Below are 21,317 nucleotides of genomic sequence, written 5' to 3' on the forward strand. Positions count from 1 at the left end.
AGTCGAAAAGTCCATTGGCATTATTATGGACTGGATATTTGGCTATGGGATATTCTAGGATAGAGAAATACAGGATTTACTTTGTTCTTCTGTCCGATCATAATTGTCGAGACGGGGTCTACTGTATGATCTAGGGGTCTACTGAGTAGGGTGGCTGGCTGGTAAGATCTCTGCTGATCGACTGCCTCATGACCTGTCTTGTAGAAAATGATGACCGTATGATTAGCCATTTTCGGACATTGAAAACCACCTAATCTCATACATCACAATAGAGACACGGATGACGTAACAGCACGGGTTAGCGCACGGCTACTGAAACGTTGTGTGGTCGTCATCGCAGGATCCCGTCCAATAACCCAAATAGCACGTTTTAGGCCTAATTCAAATCCATTTTAACATTTATAAATACGTTCACCCAGTGTCTACTCATTTAAATTGCAACTCTGTGAAGCGTTAACCAATAAAAATCTAATTTTTTACCTGCTCCAGAAAAACATTTTCAAAAGCTGCAAAAGTAAATAGCTTAGCTTTATCTTGGCCAGGTCGCAATTGTAAATGAGAACTTGTTCTCAACTTGCCTACCTGGTTAAATAAAAGTGAAATAAATAAATAAAGTTATATTCCTCAATAATCAATGCGTATATATCATTAATGTATAAGTGTATGTAGCAACTGAGGATTCTAGCTTTTAAGGTAAATGTCTATCTCCCAATTTATCATAAAAAGTGAATTAGGAAGAAAATAGAAATATGAATATACAGTGTACTATATTAAGCTTTTATTTAAAAAAACATCACTATAAAAAGTTTATCAAAATGTTAAAATTATTTGCCCATGTTAGCAGCATAATGTACAGCATAATGACAAACACTCTTTACAAACCTAAAGAAAAATACTAAATGAAAGTAGAAATTGTTTTGACTTCTGTTTTGGAGAAGATCAAAACTGTTCAGTCCTTTTTCAAATAATGTAAATGGCAGAGTCAGATCAGGGTACTGTACAGGCAAGCAAGATTATGTGGAAAGTTGGGACACTGACACAACCTCTTTCAGCATTCTGGTCTTGTTGATAACCTGTCCAGTTTCATACTTTATGGGAGTCAATACCTTGTGAGTACTGGTTTTAACAATAAATAAAAGATTGATTGAAATGATTAAACACCAGGATTAAATCAGTTTGGCAGGAATGTCTTCAGGCACTCTTCACAGACCCTTCACTGAGGGGAAGACTGTACTGATGGGACTACATTCAATCAACGAAGATTGGTAGATCCCGTATACTGCTAATAAAAATAAAGTTAGCCCCAATAATATCCAGATCCCACCTACATTACACCCTCTAATGCAATGCCAGTTTCATACTTTTTGGGCTACCTTGACCATCTCCTGTGTCACAGTCAGGGACTTTCCAGTCTAGCTTGCGGCCTTTCTCATAGAGTCCCTTCAGAACTTTGCGGACTTCGTCGTTCCCTCCTCCACGACTCAGTTCCAGGTACTTCCTGTCCTGTACAGAGCAAGGGCAGTCCGTGCGTCCTCAATACGGTCATGGGTCTCACCTTGGATGTTAAGGTCCGGAGAAGGAAGTAGAAGTTTGCCATTTCACACAATTTGGTTGTTACATGGATGAATTTGGAAAATGGCAGACTAAAGTAATAATTTCTATATGACCAAAACAGTGGTGAAGGAGTATAAGCTCTTACCCAGAAAGTAACAGGCGAGGAAGCGCAGAGAGATCATCCCCTTACGAGGCATATGTAACAGGTAGACGGTGTCAACTACCTGATCCTTCAGCACCTGAGCAAGGTATATCAAAATGAGCTCCCACTCTCCCTCCATTGAAATTACCCTGTCTACTGTTAATCTAGTTAACCTATAGGGCTGGTGTCCTGGACACATATAAAGACTAGTCCTAGGTTAAACAGACATTTTTCAAAGCAGATTCCCCATTGAGCATGCTTTTAGTCCAGGACTAGGCTTTATCTGTCTCCGGGAAACCAGCCCATAATCTTTACTAAAACTGCGGCCAGGGGTATAGAAACACAGATAAAATTGGTTCAATTTAAAAATCAGGTAAATTAAGTATACAAATTTACCAGCAAATTTATAACCCGGAAGTCCTTCTGTAAACCATGGCCAACAAAGCGTACTCCGGTGTCAATGAGGAAGTGCAGCTTCAGGTATGTTGACTTCAGAGTGGTCAAGTGCTTAGAGGAAATCTTAGCATCCAGGTCCCCTGGTTTGATGCCTGAGTACTGGGTCAGATAGTCCACCACCTGCACCAGCAAAACAGCGAGGAAGAATAAACTTTAAAAACTAAGATTAGTTAAAACTAGGTCGCTTTGTTAGGAAGCTGTCACATCAGATTTAACTGCATAACAATAATTATCTGGACATCCATCCATCCTGTTAAAGTAGTCATTATTATTGCCAGGGTGAGAGGGGCTGCATTACCTGCTCCTGAGTAGAGATGTAGTGTCATGTTTTGTCATTGATTATCATGTCTTGTCTCTGTGCTTCCCTTCTATTCGTTTCCCTCTGCTGGTCTTATTAGGTTCTTTCCCTCTTTCTATCCCTCTCTCTCCCCCTCCCTCTCTCCCTCTCTCGCTCTCTCTCTCTATCGTTCCGTTCCTGATCCCAGCTGTTCCTCATTCTCCTAACTACCTCATTTACTCTTTTCACACCTGTCCCCTATTTTGCCCTCTGATTAGAGTCCCTATTTCTCCCTCTGTTTTCCGCTTCTGTCCTTGTCGGATCCTTGTTTCATGTTCGCAGTTCTGTGTCCTTGTTCCGCCCTGTCGTGTTTTTACCTTCTTCAGATGCTGCGTGTGAGCAGGTGTTAATGTCAGCTACGGCCGGTGCCTTCCTGAAGCGACCTGCAGTCTGTGGTCGCGTCTCCAGTCGTTCCTCTCTACTGACGAGTGGATTTCAGTTTTCCTGTTTTTGCATTTACCTAGATAATATCCAGGATTATCGCTTTTGTTTAAAACTGGAATAAAGACTCTGTTTCCGTTAAGTCGCTTTTGGGTCCTCATTCACCTGCATAACATGTAGTCATCGATGAACGGTACTCCCTCGTTGGGACCCTGACCACGCACGCAGGTGATCCGTGCCACAGACATCTGACTAGGCTTAATGGTGGACTTGGTGCCGTCGCTGCGTAGCTCTGCCTCCTCCTATATATAGACAGTATGCGGTCCATAAGGGGGAATTTAAACAGTGGATCTCCAAGCAGAGCTCCTTGATGTATCACAGTTGTTAATTATTATCCTCATTGCTATGTTGCTAGGGTGAAGCTTCCCCTATTATACACCTGTTAAATGGTTAAGGTTAGGATCTGGGCAGGAAAAACTGATCCCGGATCTGTACCTAAAGGAACCTTCTACCCAGATACATTGTTGACCTAGCATACTCTGACTTACAGTGCATTCTGAAAATATTCAGACCCCTTGACATTTTCCACATTGTTACGTCACAACCTTATTCGAAAACTTATTAAATAAATTCCTAATGTATCTACAGACAATACCCCATAATGACAAAGTGAAAACATGGTTTTATACATTTTTGCAAATATATATATATATATTTTACAGAAATACCTTGTTTTCATAACTATCCAGACCCTTTGCTACCTGTGGTACAGTCAATTGATTCAACATGATTTGGAAAGGCAAAAACATGTCTATATAAGGTCCCACAGTTGACAGTGCATGGCAGAGCCAAAACCAAGCCATGAGGTCAAAGAAATTGTTCGTAGAGCTCCAGGACAGGATTGTTTTCGAGGCACAGATCTGGGGAGAAGGGCCTTGGTCAGGGAGGTGACCAAGAACCCGATGGTCATTCTGACAGAGCTCTAGAGTTCCTTCGTGGAGATGAGAGAACAACCATCTCTGCAGCCCTCCCACCAATCAGGCCTATATGGTAGAGTGTCTAGTTGGAAGCCCCTCCTCAGTAAAAGGCACATGACAGCCCGCTTGGAGTTTGCCAAAAGGCATCTAAAGGACCATGAGAAGCAAGATTCTCTGGTCTGATGAAACCAAGTTTGAACTCTTTGGCCTGAATGCCAAGCGTCACGTCTGGAGGAAACCTGGCACCATCGCTACACTGAAGCATGATGGTGGCAGCATCAGGCTGTGGGGATGTTTTTCAGCGGCAGGGAATGGGAGACTAGTCAGGATCGAGGGAAAGATGAACGGAGCAAAGTACAGAGAGATGCTTGATGAAAACCTGCTCCAGAGCACTTAGGACCTCAGACTGGGTCGAAGGTTCACATTCCAACAGGACAACAACTCTAAGCACACAGCCAAGACAATGCAGGAGTGGCTCCAGGACAAGTCTCTGAATATCCTTGAGCAGGGGTTCTTAAACTTTTTCAGCCTGGGACCCGAATGAGAAATTCTATGTTTTCCTGGGACCCAAGCTTAGGAAAATATAAAACTATGCGTAAATATCGGTACATTTCATTGCCCTTATGCCTAAAAAAAAGGGATATAGACAAAAACAAATAACAATGAAATACCCATAAATCTAATATTTATTTTTCCCATTAAAAACACTCTTACATACCTGTCTAGGTTGGAACTGTTGCTGTTAAAATACAATAAATAATCTCATTCTGAACTGGAATAAACAGATTGATCACATCACACAGATGTCTAACAGAACACACACACACAGGCTTTTTGCTTGTGCATCCCTAAGTAACAGTACAGATAAAAATAACCAGGCCTACTGTACATCTCACTGTACATCTTACTGTATAAATGATTGTTGATAGAAAGTCTAGGTTGGAACTGTTGCTGTTAAAATTCATATTTTTTTATTTTGAACTGGAATAAACTGATTGATCACATCACACAGATGTAGACCAGAACACACACACACACACACACACACACACACACACACACACACACACACACACACACACACACACACACACACACACACACACACACACACACACACACACACACACACACACACACACACACACACACACACACACACACACACACACTACTAATGAGAGGTGTGTGGCTGGTTAAGGTTTTCAACAAGCAGGTCTAATCTGGGATCAGTTTTTGACAGTGCAACACTGAGGTGATGCTCAGCATTGACACTGTTTCTGTATTTGAGAACCCTGACTTGCATAGGTATGTGGTGCCAAAGTGGATCTGAACATCTACTGCTTTCTCAGTCAGGCAGGAGACCGTTTCCTGCTGAAGATGAGCAACCCAGAACTGTGTTAGTCTCAAAAAACATCTTGCTTCAATCAGTTTATTCCAGTTCAGAATAAAAAAGTATTACTTGTAACAGCAACAGTTCCAACCTAAACTTGTTTTCAACAATAATTTCTACAGTAAAATGTACAGTAGGCCTAAATTTTCCATCTTCATCTGTACTGTTTCTTAGGGATGCACTATCAGTAGCTAGTTAGCTTGCTTTGGCTAACGTTAATGACAACAATGCCTTGTTAGTTGACTTACTTTTCCACTTTCGAAGCACTGTTTCCTGAAGCATTCTGCCCTGTTCTGAAATAACTCCCTGGGTTTACCGTCATGTTTTGCCTGGATGTTTGGTCAGGACGTGTCATTTTATTAATTTGTTCGTTTTGAGATACTCATTACTAAGCACTTCCCCACACAAAACACATTATGGGCGCTCCTTGTTATTTCTCAAGGTTTCTATAAAAGAGACAAAAAAGTAATCACTGTATATGCGTTTCATAACAATTGAGCTCAGTTAGAACCTGACCGATCTTGAAAGGATCTGCAGAGAAAAATGGGAGAGACTCCCCAACTACAGTTGTGCCAAGCTTGTAGCATCATACCCAAGAAATCTCGAGGCTGTAATCACTGCCAAAGGTGCTTCAACAAAGTACTGAGTAAAGGGTCTGAATACTTATGTACATTTGATATTGCAGTTTTTTATTTTTAATACATTTGCAGAAAATTCTACAAACCTGTTTTTGATTTGTCATTATGGGGTATTGTGTGTAGATTGATGAGGGGGAAAAAATGAGGGATGCACCGATATTACATTTTTGGCCGATACTGACATCTAATATTTTCCTTGCCAAAAAAACAATAACGATAACCGATAGACATTTTTTTCAGCCTTTTAAGTATTATAGTACAGTTAAATAGTTAACACACACACATGGACACAGCGGTCTAAGGCACTGCATCTCAGTGCAAAAGGCATCACCACAGTCTCTGGTTCGAATCCAGGCTGTATCACATCCGGCCGTGACACAATTGGCCCAGCGCCGTCCGGGTTTGGCCGGGGTAGGCCGTCATTGTAAATAAGAATTTGTTCTTAACTGACTTGCCTTGTTAAATAAAAGGTTACACACACCACATTGACCAAAAAGTTATTTTGTTGGTATTTACTTATGTCCCCATTACCAGTAAAACATCATCAAAACCTATTTCTTTCACTTACTTGCTGTGCTGTTTCGTTTCGTTCGTTCACAGCCTCAAATTTGAACCCCACGGTGTGTTGGCAGTTTTGTTGAGCAGGCGTTTTCAATACCATGACAGAGGGTATCACGTCTGCTGCAGACGCAGTTGATTAGCTTATTTCTCGAGTCAGTTGTTCAAATGGCGCTAACTAGTGTATTCGTGTTTCCAAGTTTTAAACATGTTCTCAAATGCCATTGAAATGGCAGCAGTGGTATGAGAACCAGCACATTCATGAGCATGCAATACGGCTTTCCTCAGTACGAAATCCTTATCAACCCACTGTGCTGTCAGACTCAGCATGCTCATGGGGCTGACATCGCTGGTCCAAATGTCAGTCGTGAAGCTAATAGCAGTGACACCCATAACACGTAGCTCATAGTTGTACGTTTCAACAATACTGTAACTCCGGTAGGGCAACATCTGAAAAAAAGTGTGTACCGGGGCTCGACCAGTCGGCGAAAGCCAACATCGTCCACGACAGAAGATGGTTGATTGTCAAGGGTAATAAATTCCATTATCTTGGAGTTAATGGATTTCACCTTTGAGTTGTCATGCTGAAATTTTCTTACTGTTTCAAATGACTGCTGGACTTGAACTTGTTTAGTTGTTGGAAGTGTGCGCTTAGTATTTTTCTGCTTTTGTTCTGTGTAGCGCTGTATTTTTTGTGGCGTCGTTATGTCATCTACTTACATTATATAGGTATGCACGTCAGCTTTGATGTTGGCATTTTTAGCTAATATCGTCCGATTCCGATATGCTCACCAATATATCATGCATCCCTAAAAAAAACTATTTAATCTGTTTTAGAATAAGGCTCTAACATAACTAAATGTGGGAAAAGTCAAGGGGCCTGAATACTTTCCGAATGCACTGTATACTCTAAATCTAGCAATCACACCTGCCAGACTGACCTGGTTGAGGGTGACAAACTCAGCGTCCAGTCCCACGAGGTCCCCGGCCCGGGGCATCCCACTGACCATGAGGGGGATGAACGTGACGTGGCTCTTCCTCTGCTTCCGCGCCAGCGATGCCTCTGTCAACAGCACACTGGCCTCGATGGGGTTCTTAACTGGGGAAGACAGACAGGCATCAAGTGTCGGGGTGGGTATGTTCTTAAACAGGTAATGAGTGCAGTCATACACAGTACCACAACCATCCCTCATCTTCACAGAGGATGTCAAGGTTATGTTGTGGAGTGGCATGCACTAAAGCAAATATCTACTGCTGAAATTACCTTATTTATTTTATATGATTTAAATGAAATCCTGTATGTAAAATGTATGGCAATCCACGGTCATGTTGACCCTGATCAGATAAATGAAGAAACTGTAACAGACAATGAGTGGATGGCTTACTGCGTAGGTCGTATTTGGAGTGGTAGTTTCTCTTGGCGTAATACAGGATGGCTGGAAGCTTCCAGTTCACATCAAACTGTGCTGCTTCAGCCTGAGACACATGAACAAAAAAAATACAAACACATTGTTATATTTGAGGAATTGATAAGAGCTCTTTTATTGATAAGATATTTGATTTGTTGATTCAGTGAGTAACCAAAGATTACCTTGTCAATTGGCTCAATCAGGAAGTCATTGAATAGATACCACTTCTGATGTGTTACCTACCCCCTTACACTGCAATATCAACAAAAATAAGTTAGTCAAATACGGTTTTCAAATAGAACTTTTAGCCTTACATTCTCCTTTTTTATTTTAATGCAGATAGATTGTGGCTTTTATCAATGTAATTGTCTGCATAATTTCCATTCCCAATATATATTTTTGAAATATATTTCCTTCTTTATTATTTTCCCCTAACCCTAGTAAACTAATGGACAGCAATACTTATGCTTCCACTTCCAGCTTTTACATACTACATACATTTCATGGACAGTATATTTTACATTAGTTAACTATTGTTTGTTTTTAGCCCCAGCCTTCAGCCAAACTTCAACCCCTCACATCTTATCACTGTAGACTATCCAGTTTTGATTTCTAGCTGCCATATATTTTTCCACTGTGCTGTTTCAAAAGTTCTGAACCTTTCTATTCTCATAGTTTCTACAGATTATAAATTAAAGAAACACCTTTGCTAAGAGTATTATTATATTATTGATCGATTGACTATGACTTTTCAAATCACCCAGCAGTGCTAATCGCAGAGTTAACTCCAAGTAAATGTTGCAATTTTTCAGCCATTCCTGAACCTGCGACCTTAAAGCAAGCTACATATGGGCAGTACCAAAACAAGTGACCTAATGATTCTGTCTCTTCGCAGCAAAATCTGCAGAGCTGGAATGGTCGTATCCCCCCATATATATACAGAAATAATTGGTCTATATATACAGTGGAGCAAAAAAGTATTTAGTCAGCCACCAATTGTGCAAGTTCTCCCACTTAAAAATATGAGAGGCCTGTAATTTTCATCATAGGTACACTTCAACTATGACAGACAAAATGAGAAAAAAAAATCCAGAAAATCACATTGTAGGATTTTTTATTAATTTATTTGCAAATTATGGTGGAAAATAAGTATTTGGTCACCCACAAACAAGCAAGATTTCTGGCTCTCACAGACCTGTAACTCTTTAAGAGGCTCCTCTGTCCTCCACTCGTTACCTGTATTAATGGCACCTGTTTGAACTTGTTATCAGTACAAAAGACATCTGTCCACAACCTCAAACAGTCACACTCCAAACTCCACTATGGCCAAGACCTGCACCAGGCTGAGAAGACTGAATCTGCAATAGGTAAGCAGCTTGGTTTGAAGAAATCAACTGTGGGAGCAATTATTAGGAAATGGAAGACATACAAGACCACTGATAATCTCCCTCGATCTGGGGCTCCACGCAAGATCTCACCCCGTGGGGTCAAAATGATCACAAGAACGGTGAGCAAAAATCCCAGAACCACACGGGGGGACCTAGTGAATGACCTGCAGAGAGCTGGGACCAAAGTAACAAAGCCTACCATCAGTAACACACTACACCGCCAGGGACTCAAATCCTGCAGTGCCAGACGTGTCCCCCTGCTTAAGCCAGTACATGTCCAGGCCCGTCTGAAGTTTGCTAGAGAGCATTTGGATGATCCAGAAGAAGATTGGGAGAATGTCATATCATCAGATAAAACCAAAATAGAACTTTTTGGTAAAAACTCAACTTGTCGTGTTTGGAGGACAAAGAATGCTGAGTTGCATCCAAAGAACACTATACCTACTGTGAAGCATGGGGGTGGAAACATCATGCTTTGGGGCTGTTTTCTGCAAAGGGACCAGGACAACTGATCCGTGTAAAGGAAAGAATGAATGGGGCCGTGTATCGTGAGATTTTGAGTGAAAACCTCCTTCCATCAGCAAGGGCATTGAAGATGAAACGTAGCTGGGTCTTTCAGCATGACAATGATCCCAAACACACCGCCCGGGCAACGAAGGAGTGGCTTCATAAGAAGCATTTCAAGGTCCTGGAGTGGCCTTGCCAGTCTCCAGATCTCAACCCCATAGAAAATCTTTGGAGGGAGTTGAAAGTCCGTGTTGCCCAGCAACAGCCCCAAAACATCACTGCTCTAGAGGAGATCTGCATGGAGGAATGGGCCAAAATACCAACAACAGTGTGTGAAAACCTTGTGAAGACTTACAGAAAACATTTGATCTCTGTCATTGCCAACAAAGGGTATATAACAAAGTATTGAGATAAACTTTTGTTATTGACCAAATACTTATTTTCCACCATCATTTGCAAATAAATTCATAAAAAATCCTACAATGTGATTTTCCGGGTTTTGTCCCCTCATTTTGTCTGTCATAATCTTTTTAAGTGGGAGAACTTGCACAATTGGTAGCTGACTAAATACTTTTTTGCCCCACTGTGTATCTATTGGTTGCAAGAATTTTGTATAATAATTTAAATAAAAACTTGGAGTTTTGAATCCGGCGTCATTTTGTGTATCAGTTCATGAACCATGTGCCATGGAATCGGTACATAAAAAAATCACCTCCCAAATATTTTGCAACCTGTATGGCGCAGCTGTCAATTTTTTGGTCCTTAAATGAAAATTTCTTTTGCCAATTTTGGTCTTAAATGCAGGGCCAACTTTCAAGTTCCTTACCTTCTACCCTTTTCACTTACCTACACCATTTTTGCAGTAATTCTACGATCAGTTGTTTGCAATTTTGCAAAGCGCACACATTTCCATATATTTTTGTAAACTGCATGTGTGACATAACTCCACAAGTCCTATTTAGGATTTAATTTACAAAGATTATATATTTTTTTTGTGTGTGTGTAAATGTACCCCCTTTTTCTCCACAATTTTGTGATATCCAATTGCGATCCAATTACAATCTTGTCTCATCAGTGCAACTACCCAAAGGGCTTGGGAGAGGCGAAGGTTGAGTCATGCGTCCTCCGAAACATGACCCGCCAAGCCGCGCTTCTTAACACCCACACGCTTAACCCGGAAGCCAGCCACAACAATGTGTCGGAGGAAACACCGTTCAACTGATGACCGAAGTCATCATGCAGGGGCCTGGCCTGCCACAAGGAATCGCTAGAGCGCGTTGAGCCTAATAAAGCCCCCCCGGCCAAACCCTCCCCCTAACCTGGACGACGCTGGACCAATTGTGCGCCACTCGGGAGGCCCTTGATTATACCATTTGTAAACACTTTTTCCAAAAATGATGTTTTTTTTAAATCAATTAGTATATTTGAGATTAAACTGAAATTGCAACCAGCTTTCTATAGCTTGTTTTTAAAAATAGTGATATTTTGGAGATTATTTCATTTTCAAATCTGAATGAAGGAAAAAAGCCATTCTTGAACTCGGGGTGAGACATCAGATTTAAGTAAAGTTGGATTAAATTGTTTTTTTTACTCATCTATCTATACACAATACCCAATCATGACAAAGCAAAAACAGGTTTTTAGACATTTTTGCAAATGTATATAATTTTTTGAACTTTCACTTACATAAGTATTCAGACCCTTAACTCAGCACCTTTTGGCAGCGATTACAGCCTCAAGTCTTCTTGGTTATGACGCTACCAACTTGGCATATCTGAATTTGGGGAGTTTCTCCCATTCGGGTTATATCCTGCCTGGTTTGCCCTGTCCGGAGGTATCGTCTGATGGGGCCACAGTGTCTCCAGACCCCTCCTGTCTCAGCCTCAAGTATTTATGCTGCAGTAGTTTATGTGTCAGGGGGCTAGGGTCAGTCTGTCTTATCCGGTGTCCTGTGGGATTTGAAGTATGCTCCCTCTAATGCGCTCTCTTTTTTTTCTTTCTTTCTTTCTTTCTTTCTTTCTTTCTTTCTTTCTTTCTTTCTTTCTTTCCTTCTTTCTTTCTTTCTTTCTCTCTTTTTCTCTCTCTCTCTCTCTCTCTCTGAGGATCTAAGCCCTTGGACCATGCCTCAGAACAACCTGGCCTGATGACTCCTTGCTGTACCCAGTCCACCTGGCTGTGCTGCTGCTCCAGTTTCAACTGTTCTGCCTGCGGCTATGAAACCCTGACCTGTTCACCGGACGTGCTTGATTTTGGGGGTTTTAGGCTGGGTTTCTGAACAGCACTTTGAGATATCAGCTGATGTACGAAGGGCTATATAAATAAATTGGATTGATTGATTCTTCTCTGCAGATTCTCTCAAGCTCTGTCAGGTTGGATGGGGAGTGTCACTGCACAGCTATTTTCAGGTCTTTCCAGAAATGTTAGATCAATTTCAAGCCCGGGATTTGGCTTGGCCACCCATAGACTTTTACCGAAACCACTCCTGCGTTGTCTTGGTGTCACGTTCTGACCATCGTTCGTATGTGTTTTCCTTGTTTTAGTGTTGGTCAGGACGTGAGCTGGGTGGGCATTCTATGTTGTGTGTCTGGTTTGTCTATTTCTATGTTTGGCCTGATATGGTTCTCAATCAGAGGCAGGTGTTAGTCATTGTCTCTGATTGGGAACCATATTTAGGTAGCCTGTTTTGTGTTGGGTTTGGTGGGTGATTGTTCCTGTCTCTGTGTTTGCACCAGATAGGACTGTTTAGGTTTTCACTTTTCTTGTTTTGTTTAATCTGTTAATGTATAGTGTCTTTATAAATTAAACATGAATAACCACCACGCTGCATTTTGGCCCGCCTCTCTTTCACCAGAAGAAAACCGTTACAGAATCACCCACCACAACAGGACCAAGCGGCGTGGTAACGAGCAGCAGCAGGAGCAGCAGCAGCAGCAGGAGAGGCTGCACTACTTGGAGAATATGGACTATACTACTTGGGAGGAAATAGACAGGTGGGCGGTCGACCCAGGGAGAGTGCCGGAGCCCGCCTGGGAATCGATGGAGCAGTGCGTGGAAGGTTACAGGAGAATGAGGTTGGCGAAGCAAGCACGGCGGCGCGGACGGAAGCCCGAGAGTCAGCCCCAAAAATGTCTTGGGGGGAGGCACAGGGGGAATGTGGCAGAGTCAGGAGTCAGACCTGAGCCAACTCCCCCCGTTTATCGTGAGGAGCCAAGGAGGAGCTCAGAACCAGAGCTAGTGTTGGAGGTGAGTGAAACAGAGACTGTGAAGGAGTTAATGGGGAAATTGGAGGAGAGAGATATGAGGGAGTTGCTGTGTTGGTGCATGAGACACGGAATTCGCCCAACGGAGCGTGTCGGGGATTTGATGACACCTGGGTCAGCTCTCCATACTCGTCCTGAGGTGTGTGCTAGTCGGCTGGTGAAGATGGTGCCAGCCTCACGCACCAAGCCTCCTGTGCACCTCCCTAGCCTTGCACGTCCTGTGCCATCTCAGCACTACAGTGCTCCTAGCAGTGCTAACCGTGGTGAGCGTGGTGCTGGTCAGGCACCGTGTTATGCGGTGGTTCGCACGGTGTCCCCAGTACGCGTGCTTAGTCCGGTGCGCTACATCCCAGCTTCCCACATCTGCCGGGCTAGGGTGAAGATCCAGCCAGGGCGGTTAGTGCCAGCCCTGCTCTCAAGATCTCCAGTACGCCTTCACGGTCCGGTCCATCCAGTGCCACCTCCACACACCAGCCCTCCGGTGGCAGCTCCCCGCACCAAGCTTCCTGTGCGTGTCCTCAGCCCAGTACCACCAGTGCCAGCACCACGCATCAGGCCTACAGTGCGTCCCGCCAGTCTGCCCAGCGCCGCCAGTCTGCCCAGCGCCGCCAGTCTGCCCAGCGCCGCCAGTCTGCCCAGCGCCGCCAGTCAGCCCAGCGCCGCCAGTGCCGCCAGTGCCGCCAGTCAGCCCAGCGCCGCCAGTCTGCCCAGCGCCACCAGAGCCGCCAGTCTGCCAGGATCAGTTAGATCCGCCAGTCTGCCAGGATCCGCCAGTCAGCCAGGATCCGCCGTCAGCCAGGATCCGCCAGTCAGCCAGGATCCGCCAGAACTGCCAGTCAGCCAGGATCCGCCAGTCAGCCAGGATCCGCCAGTCAGACAGGATCCGCCAGAATTGCCAGTCAGCCAGGATCCGCCAGTCAGCCAGGATCCGCCAGTCAGCCAGGATCTGCCAGAGCCGTCAGTCAGCCAGGATCCGCCAGTCAGCCAGGATCCGCCAGAACTGCCAGTCAGCCAGGATCCGCCAGTCAGCCAGGATCTGCCAGAGCCGCCAGTCAGCCAGGATCCGCCAGTCAGCCAGGATCTGCCGGAACCACCAGCCAGCCAGGATCTGGTAGATCCATCAACCTGCCTGAGCTTCCTGTCAGTCCCGAGCTTCCTGTCAGTCCCGAGCTTCCTGTCAGTCCCGAGCTTCCCCTCGGTCCCGAGCTTCCTCTCAGTCCCGAGCTTCCCCTCAGTCCCGAGCTTCCCCTCAGTCCCGAGCTTTCCCTCAGTCCCGAGCTTCCCCTCAGTCCAGTGGGGCCGTTGTTAGGTTTCCTAGGCCAAGGTTAGCGGCGAAGGTCGCCACTCTAAGGAGGTGGACTAAGACAATTATGGAGTGGGGTCCACGTCCAGCGCCAGAGCCGCCACCGCGGACAGATGCCCACCCCAGACCCTCCCCTATAGGTTTAGGTTGTGCGTTCGGAGTCCGCACCTTGGGGGACTCGTTCGTATGTGTTTTCCTTGTTTTAGTGTTGGTCAGGACGTGAGCTGGGTGGGCATTCTATTTTGTGTGTCTGGTTTGTCTATTTCTATGTTTGGCCTGATATGGTTCACAGTGCTCCTTGGGATGTTTAAAGTTTGGGGAATAATTTTGCACGCCCAATTTTTCAATTTTGGATTTGTTAAAAAAGTTTGAAATATCCAATAAATGTCGTTCCACTTCATGATTGTGTCCCACTTGTTGTTGATTCTTCACAAAAAATACAGTTTTATATCTTTATGTTTGAAGCCTGAAATGTGGCAAAAGGTCGCAAAGTTCAAGGGGGCCGAATACTTTCGCAAGGCACTGTATATAGACAGGTGTGTGCCTTTCCAAATCATGTCCAATCCATTGAATTTCCCAAAGCTGTACTCTAATCAAGTTGTAGAAATATCTCAAGGATGATCAATGGAAACAGGATGCAGCTGAGCTCAATTTTGAGTCTCATAGCAAAGGTTCCGAATACTTATGTAAATATGGTATTTCTGTTTTTGTAAAAACCTGTTTTCACTTTGTCATTATAGGTTATTGTGTGTAGATTGATGAGGATTTATTTTTTGAATACATTTTAGAATAAGGCTGTAACAAAGTCAAGGGGTCTGAATACTTTCCAAATGCACTGTATTCATTATATAAATAGGCCCATTTAAATTTTTGTCTGGCTTGCCGTTCCAAATGAAGTGGAATATTTTTAGGGAGGGTTTGGCCGGTAGGTACTGTCTCCTTTCCACAGCGACACAGGCTGCTGTTCTCAACCTCACCCCCAAACTGCCTTCCAATCACAGACTCTCCTGAGGAGCCCAGAACACTGTAACAAATAAAGCATCAAAAGGAGACAAAGCGGGCCTCCAGAGTGGTGCATGTATCTAAGGCACTACATCGTAGTGCTAGCTGTGCCACTAGAGATCCTGGTTCTAGTCCAGGCTCTGTCGCAGCCAGCCGCGACCGGGAGATCCATGAAGCGGCGCACAATTGGCCCAGCGTCGTCTGGGTTAGGGGAGGGTTTGGCCGGCAGGGATGTTCTTGTTCCATCCCGCATTAGCGACTCCTGTGGCTTGGCTGGGAGCAATGCACGCTGACACAGTTGCCGCGGCTGGCTTCCGAGTTAAGAGGGCATTGTGTCAAGAAGCAGTGCGGCTTGGCTTGGTTGTGTTTCAGAGGACGCACGGCTCTCGACCTTCGCCTCTCCCGAGTCTGTACGGGAGTTGCAGCGATGTGACAAGACTGTAATATACCAATTGGATATCATGAAATTGGGGAGAAAAAAGGGTAAAAAATACAAAAATGAAGAGAAAAATAATGAAGCCAAAGTCATCACTAAACACACCAGATGATCTAGTATACACTAAAGAAATATTTAGTTATCCACAAGCTGATTTAATTCCTATCATTGATAGTGCAATAAACGCAAAGAATTTTAAAGAATATCTGTTCGTTTTTGATTGCTTGGGCATAAAAATTTGAAAACAAAAGTTAAAAGGTGCAGTAAAAATGTGTGCAAATGATCAGTGTCACCTGCTGCTGGCTCCTCCTGCTCCTGGGTCTCCTGGTGGAGCTGGGTGAGGATGAAGCGGTTCCAGCTCTGGATGAGACGGCCCAACCTGGCCTTCCCCGTCTGCTCATCAGAGTCAGCCAGGATCAGACCCAGGGCAGACGCCTCCGGGATAGTTCAGAAAGCTCTGAGGAAATTACTAGCCTGTGAGAGGGGACAGTGGTTGCAATAAGTGAATGGCAATGGGAGTAGGCAGCAGGACGGTTTAATTGTGGTCAGTCAGTTCAGTACATACATACACATTATTACAGTGCTCTATTACCACTCTATTACAACTCCATCAAACTGTCTTTATTACAACTCTGTTACATAAGCACACTACTACAGTGCTCTATCATGCAAAGAGTATGTTATTTTGTAGGGATAGAAAGATAGGCCATAGGACAGAGTGAGATGGGTCATGGCTATTGGTGACTACCTGACAGGGGTCTCCTCGTGACAGGTCTAGCATGTGGAAGAGGAAGCCCAGCTCACACGCCAGACAGAACTCCTTCTGACACAGGTGGTTCTGGACCAGGCAGCGGATTGGCTCCAGGAAATACAACACCTAACAAATCAGACACACAGGGGGAAAATACTCACCGTTATTTGTAAATGGGAACAAATAATGAAATAATATACGAATAAACATGGATAAATCAAACGTATATTTACACTATATAAATGAATGCCACACATTTCAGATTCTCACCTGGATCATGCAGTTACAGTAAGCATTGGGAATGTGAGGTTCCAGGCCAGCAAACAGGGTCCTGTTATAATGTTTGAAGTCAAAGTATTCCAGCCCAAGTTTGGAGTATTTAATGGTGACCTGATGGGCACAAAACAATCAAAGATGTAAGCTCTCATCATTGACACAACAAGCTAATCTCAAAACCAAAATGAACCACATTGTGCTCATAACACATCCATACTGTTGAACCACATATTTCACATTTACAAGTAAATAACAATGTAATAAGTAAGGGACACACCTTCCTGTATTTTTTGGGCACCATGTAGAGGTGTGGTTCTTCATCTCGACCAATAGGAGACTCAGGAACCCCCTGATTGTAGTTGTCAAAGTCCAGCTCCACCTCCTTGATCTTGTAAGGAACCTGAAATACAGCAAATAGGAGGGGATGTTTATACAAGCCAAGCATAGTTCAGAACCCAACTCTTTCTGAGACACAGAATTTGTGGATGATTGACATACCTGGTTCCGGGGACGGGTGTGAGGATTGGGGGCGTAACCAATGAACCCGACATTTTGGTGTCAACAGAAGCTACAAAAAACACTATACATATTCACTTACCTTTGAATATCTTCAACAGAAGGCAATTCCAGGAATCCCAGTTCGACAATAAATTACTGATTTGTTCCAAAAAGTTCCAAAAAGCCCATTTAGCCACTTGTTGTTAGCTTGTTCAGCCCAGCATTCAATCCTCAAAAAGCACGAGCAATTCCTCCAGACAAAAACTCAAAAAGTTCCGTTACAGGTCGTAGAAACAAGTCAAATTATGTATGCAATCCATATTTAGGATGTTTTAAACATGAATCAGCAATAAGGTTCCAACCAGAGAATTGAATTGTCTGAAGAAAAGCATAGGAACGCAAGAACACTCTCTCGTGACCGCGCGTAATGAAACCGAGGCTTTCTGCCAGACCACCCACTCAAAGAGCTATTATGAGCCCCACCTTTATAGTAGAATCATACAACCAGAATCTAAAGATGGTGACATCTTGTGGAAGCCCTAGGAAGTGCATTCTCATCCATATCTAAGGTGGACATCCAATGGCACTGTTTCCTAAATTTAGTTCTCACTTCCTGTTTGGAATTCTTCTCAGGTTTTGGTCTGCCATATGAGTTCTGTTATACTCACAGACATAATTCAAACAGTTTTAGAAACTTCAGAGTGTTTTCTATCCACCAGTAATAACACTATGCATATATTCCCATCTGAAAAAGAGTAGGAGGCCGTTTACTCTGGGTAAGCCTTTCATCCAAAAGTGAAAATGCTGCCCCCTAGCCTCAACAGGTTTTAACTTAGTCATCCTTCGGGCACAAGATATCTATCAAAATCCCTCCTTGTGAAGGGACATTTTGAAGAGAGGTTGGTGTTACCCCACCTCAAGAAGCAGTGAATTCACCACATAGCCTACTTTAGCAGATCAAAGTCCCCAAAAGGTGATCACAACTTGTCTGAAAACAATGTGTTACTTACCTAGGGCTGGGAGTGGCCTGTGTGGTGACCCAGTCTGACAGTAGTGGCTCTGAGCTGGTAAAGGGCATGGGGATGAGGGACAAGGGCAACAGGTCATGGATCCAGTCCAGCTGAGGCAAGGAGTCCACCAGACAGGCCAGAGCAAATTCAGTCTCCCGTGAATAACCGTTGTAGGAGACCTCTGCGGCGTCTGACCAAAGGTGCACACCACCTCCAGAGTCCCCAAAGACCAAAGCCTGCTTGCTGGAGGACACGTCGAAGCTCATGAGCAACTGGCCAACGGTGTTGACATGGAAGACATCAGCCAGGTTGGCTAGCCCAGTGGGTTCACAGAATTGACACTGTCCTGGGGATGGAGGGAAAAGAAAGTCTGTCTTATTTTCTGCATTCTCTGATAAATACCGCTAGCAGGCTGCACAACAAACACATTCTCCATTTGATCAATACCTGTCTGTGAGATGATGGCCAGGCGTGACGTGTACGTAGGGATGAAGCGCAAAAAGAGGGGGTCCACGTGCACCTGGAGTGGTGTCACAGCGCGCATCATGCGCAGGTCAAACACCATGAGGAAGCGGTCACACGCTAGTTCGTTCATTCCTCGACTGGAGAACCCACACACAGCCAAGACATTGCCATGGACATCAAAGTCTGACAGGCTACCGGAGAAGGCATCAAACTCATGTTCTAGCTTGAAGGTGCGCAGGTCACAAAGCGACACCTGTTTGTGTGGAAGGCAAGAAGGTGAGATATATACTAATGGTTAAGGATGTAAAAAAAAAAAAACTAGTAACATCTTCCAAACACTGAGAAACATGAGTGGCCTTGGGCCTCTCTTGTTATCCTTACCTTCCCAGATGTGTTCCCACAGAATAAGAAACGATTGATAGCTACCCCTGGAGCCTCGCCCGTAAACTAGGCATAGGAAGGAAAGATCACAATATGTACAATTATTTATTGTATTGTATTATTTATTGTATTGTATTGTATTATTGTTGTCTCTACCTTCTTGCCCTTTATGCTGTTGTCTGTGCACAATAATGTTTGTACCATGTTTTGTGCTGCTACCAATTTTTGTTGAATATATACTTTTTAACCTTTATTTAACTAGGCAAGTCAGTTAAGAGAAAAATATTTTTGACATCCTAGGAACAGTGGGTTAACAGTGCCTTGTTCAGGGGCAGAATGACATATTTTTTTTACCTTGTCAGCTCCAACACTCTAATCACCAGGCTACCTTCCGCCCCGATGTTGTGATGCTGCCATGTGTTGCTACCATGCTGTGTTTTCATGTGTTAATATATATATATATATATATATATATATATATATATATAAAATATATGCTATTTAGCAGACGCTTTTATCCAAAGCGACTTACAGTCATGTGTGCATACATTCTACGTATGGGTGGTCCCGGGGATCGAACCCACTACCCTGGCATTACAAGCGCCATGCTCTACCAACTGAGCTACAGAAGGACCACTACCATGCTATGTATGTTGTTGTCTTAGGTCTCTCTTTATGAAGTGTTGTGTCTCTTGTCACGATGTGTGTTTTGTCCTATTTTTTTATATTTTATTTTATCCCAGCCCCTGTCCCGCAGGAGGCCTTTTGCCTTCTGGTAGGCCAACATTGTAGATAAGAATTTGTTCTTAACTGACTAGCCTAGTTAAATAAAGCTTAAATAAAAAGATAAATAAATCAGTAAGAACCACAATAATGTGAATCATCATTTGAAATCAACTCACAGGTAGTCGAACATGACAAGGCCTCCACGAGTTTGGCACTTGAGATTACTCTTAGAGAGAAACAGAACACCTGTCTCCATGCTCTGAATCTGACAAATATCATCAGTTGGGTGCGCCTGGAAAGAAGAGTAGCGACCCATTGTGGGACCAAAGGACATTCCTTGTCCCTATGGAAAAATAGAGTGGGGAAACAATTCTGTATGTTAGAAAACTGTTGCTGAATAGCCCATATTGCAAATGTACACAAAAGTGGCAGCTGAAACCAAAGTGTACAAAAACATTTGTGGACGCACTTCATGTTCCAAGTACCAGTTGATGGATTCTGGGTTCTGACTCCTAAAACTTCAAATAGGGTTAATTATCAGGTATCCTATTGAAATATTGAGTGCTATGGTATAGAGAGGGTTTATACCAGAAGTTAATGGTTATCTGTAGGAGGAAGGTATATTGTGGGTGCAATTAAGTTTGGAATGTGCTGAGTGCAGGGAAAATTATCACTTGTGGCAGCACTGATAAGAGGATTGAGCACTTTGGGGCAGAGGTCAGATGAAGTGGGGAAGAACAGGTATCACTAAGGTTCTGCTTAGCAACAGAGATGCATTGGCTGTTCAGATATGTAGGAGACTCAGCATAGGAGAAAGGGTTAAATATCAGTGCTTGTGTGAATGTCTTTTGTCGGTTCAGCTGTTCGATCCTTTGGGAAGAATAAACTTGGTTTACGCTTTCATAGTGTCCGTCGAGTTCTTACTTTGATAATTAGAACCTATATTCTGGCATAATATTTTTCTCTTACCCTGTGGTTCCCCATCCAGAGCAGGTCCTATTGCAGGTCAAAGTGAGTTGCTGTGACAGGAACGCCCACTTCTGCTTGCACACTGTGGAGTTCTGAGAACATCCCTTCCATCATGTGCACAGATTCGTTTACGGCCTCGGTAAAACCATCTGGATTGAGCTCCACACCTTGCAACAAGACAGGATTGAGCCGTGGGTCCATTGAGGGCTCCATACCTGGCTCTAGACTCCCATGGAGGGCAGGTGCGTATTCACCCATCCCTGGGTCCAGACCGTCAAAGTTCATCATGAGTATAGCTGACCTAAAAAATAAAATGGGTGCATGTTGTTCGAATAGGCTTGCATCTTGGCTTATATACTAACTGTATGAGCCAGTTAGCTATAAGTTATGAATTATCTTTGATAGCATTGTTATAACAACACCAATGGCCTCTTGGTGTTACAGCTAAACTGGCCCTGTCAGCATGCCTGTCGGTATACCTACACTCACTAAGCATAATA

General features: G+C 43.7%; 1 pseudogene; it reads right to left on the reverse strand.

Moving 5' to 3' along the window:
* Positions 1–832: 832 nt before the first annotated feature.
* LOC124017820 lies at positions 833–21,102 on the reverse strand (annotated as a pseudogene).
* Positions 21,103–21,317: the final 215 nt, after the last annotated feature.

This window comes from Oncorhynchus gorbuscha, linkage group LG03 (assembly GCF_021184085.1).
Source record: "Oncorhynchus gorbuscha isolate QuinsamMale2020 ecotype Even-year linkage group LG03, OgorEven_v1.0, whole genome shotgun sequence".
NCBI classification, from domain to species: Eukaryota; Metazoa; Chordata; class Actinopteri; order Salmoniformes; family Salmonidae; genus Oncorhynchus; species Oncorhynchus gorbuscha.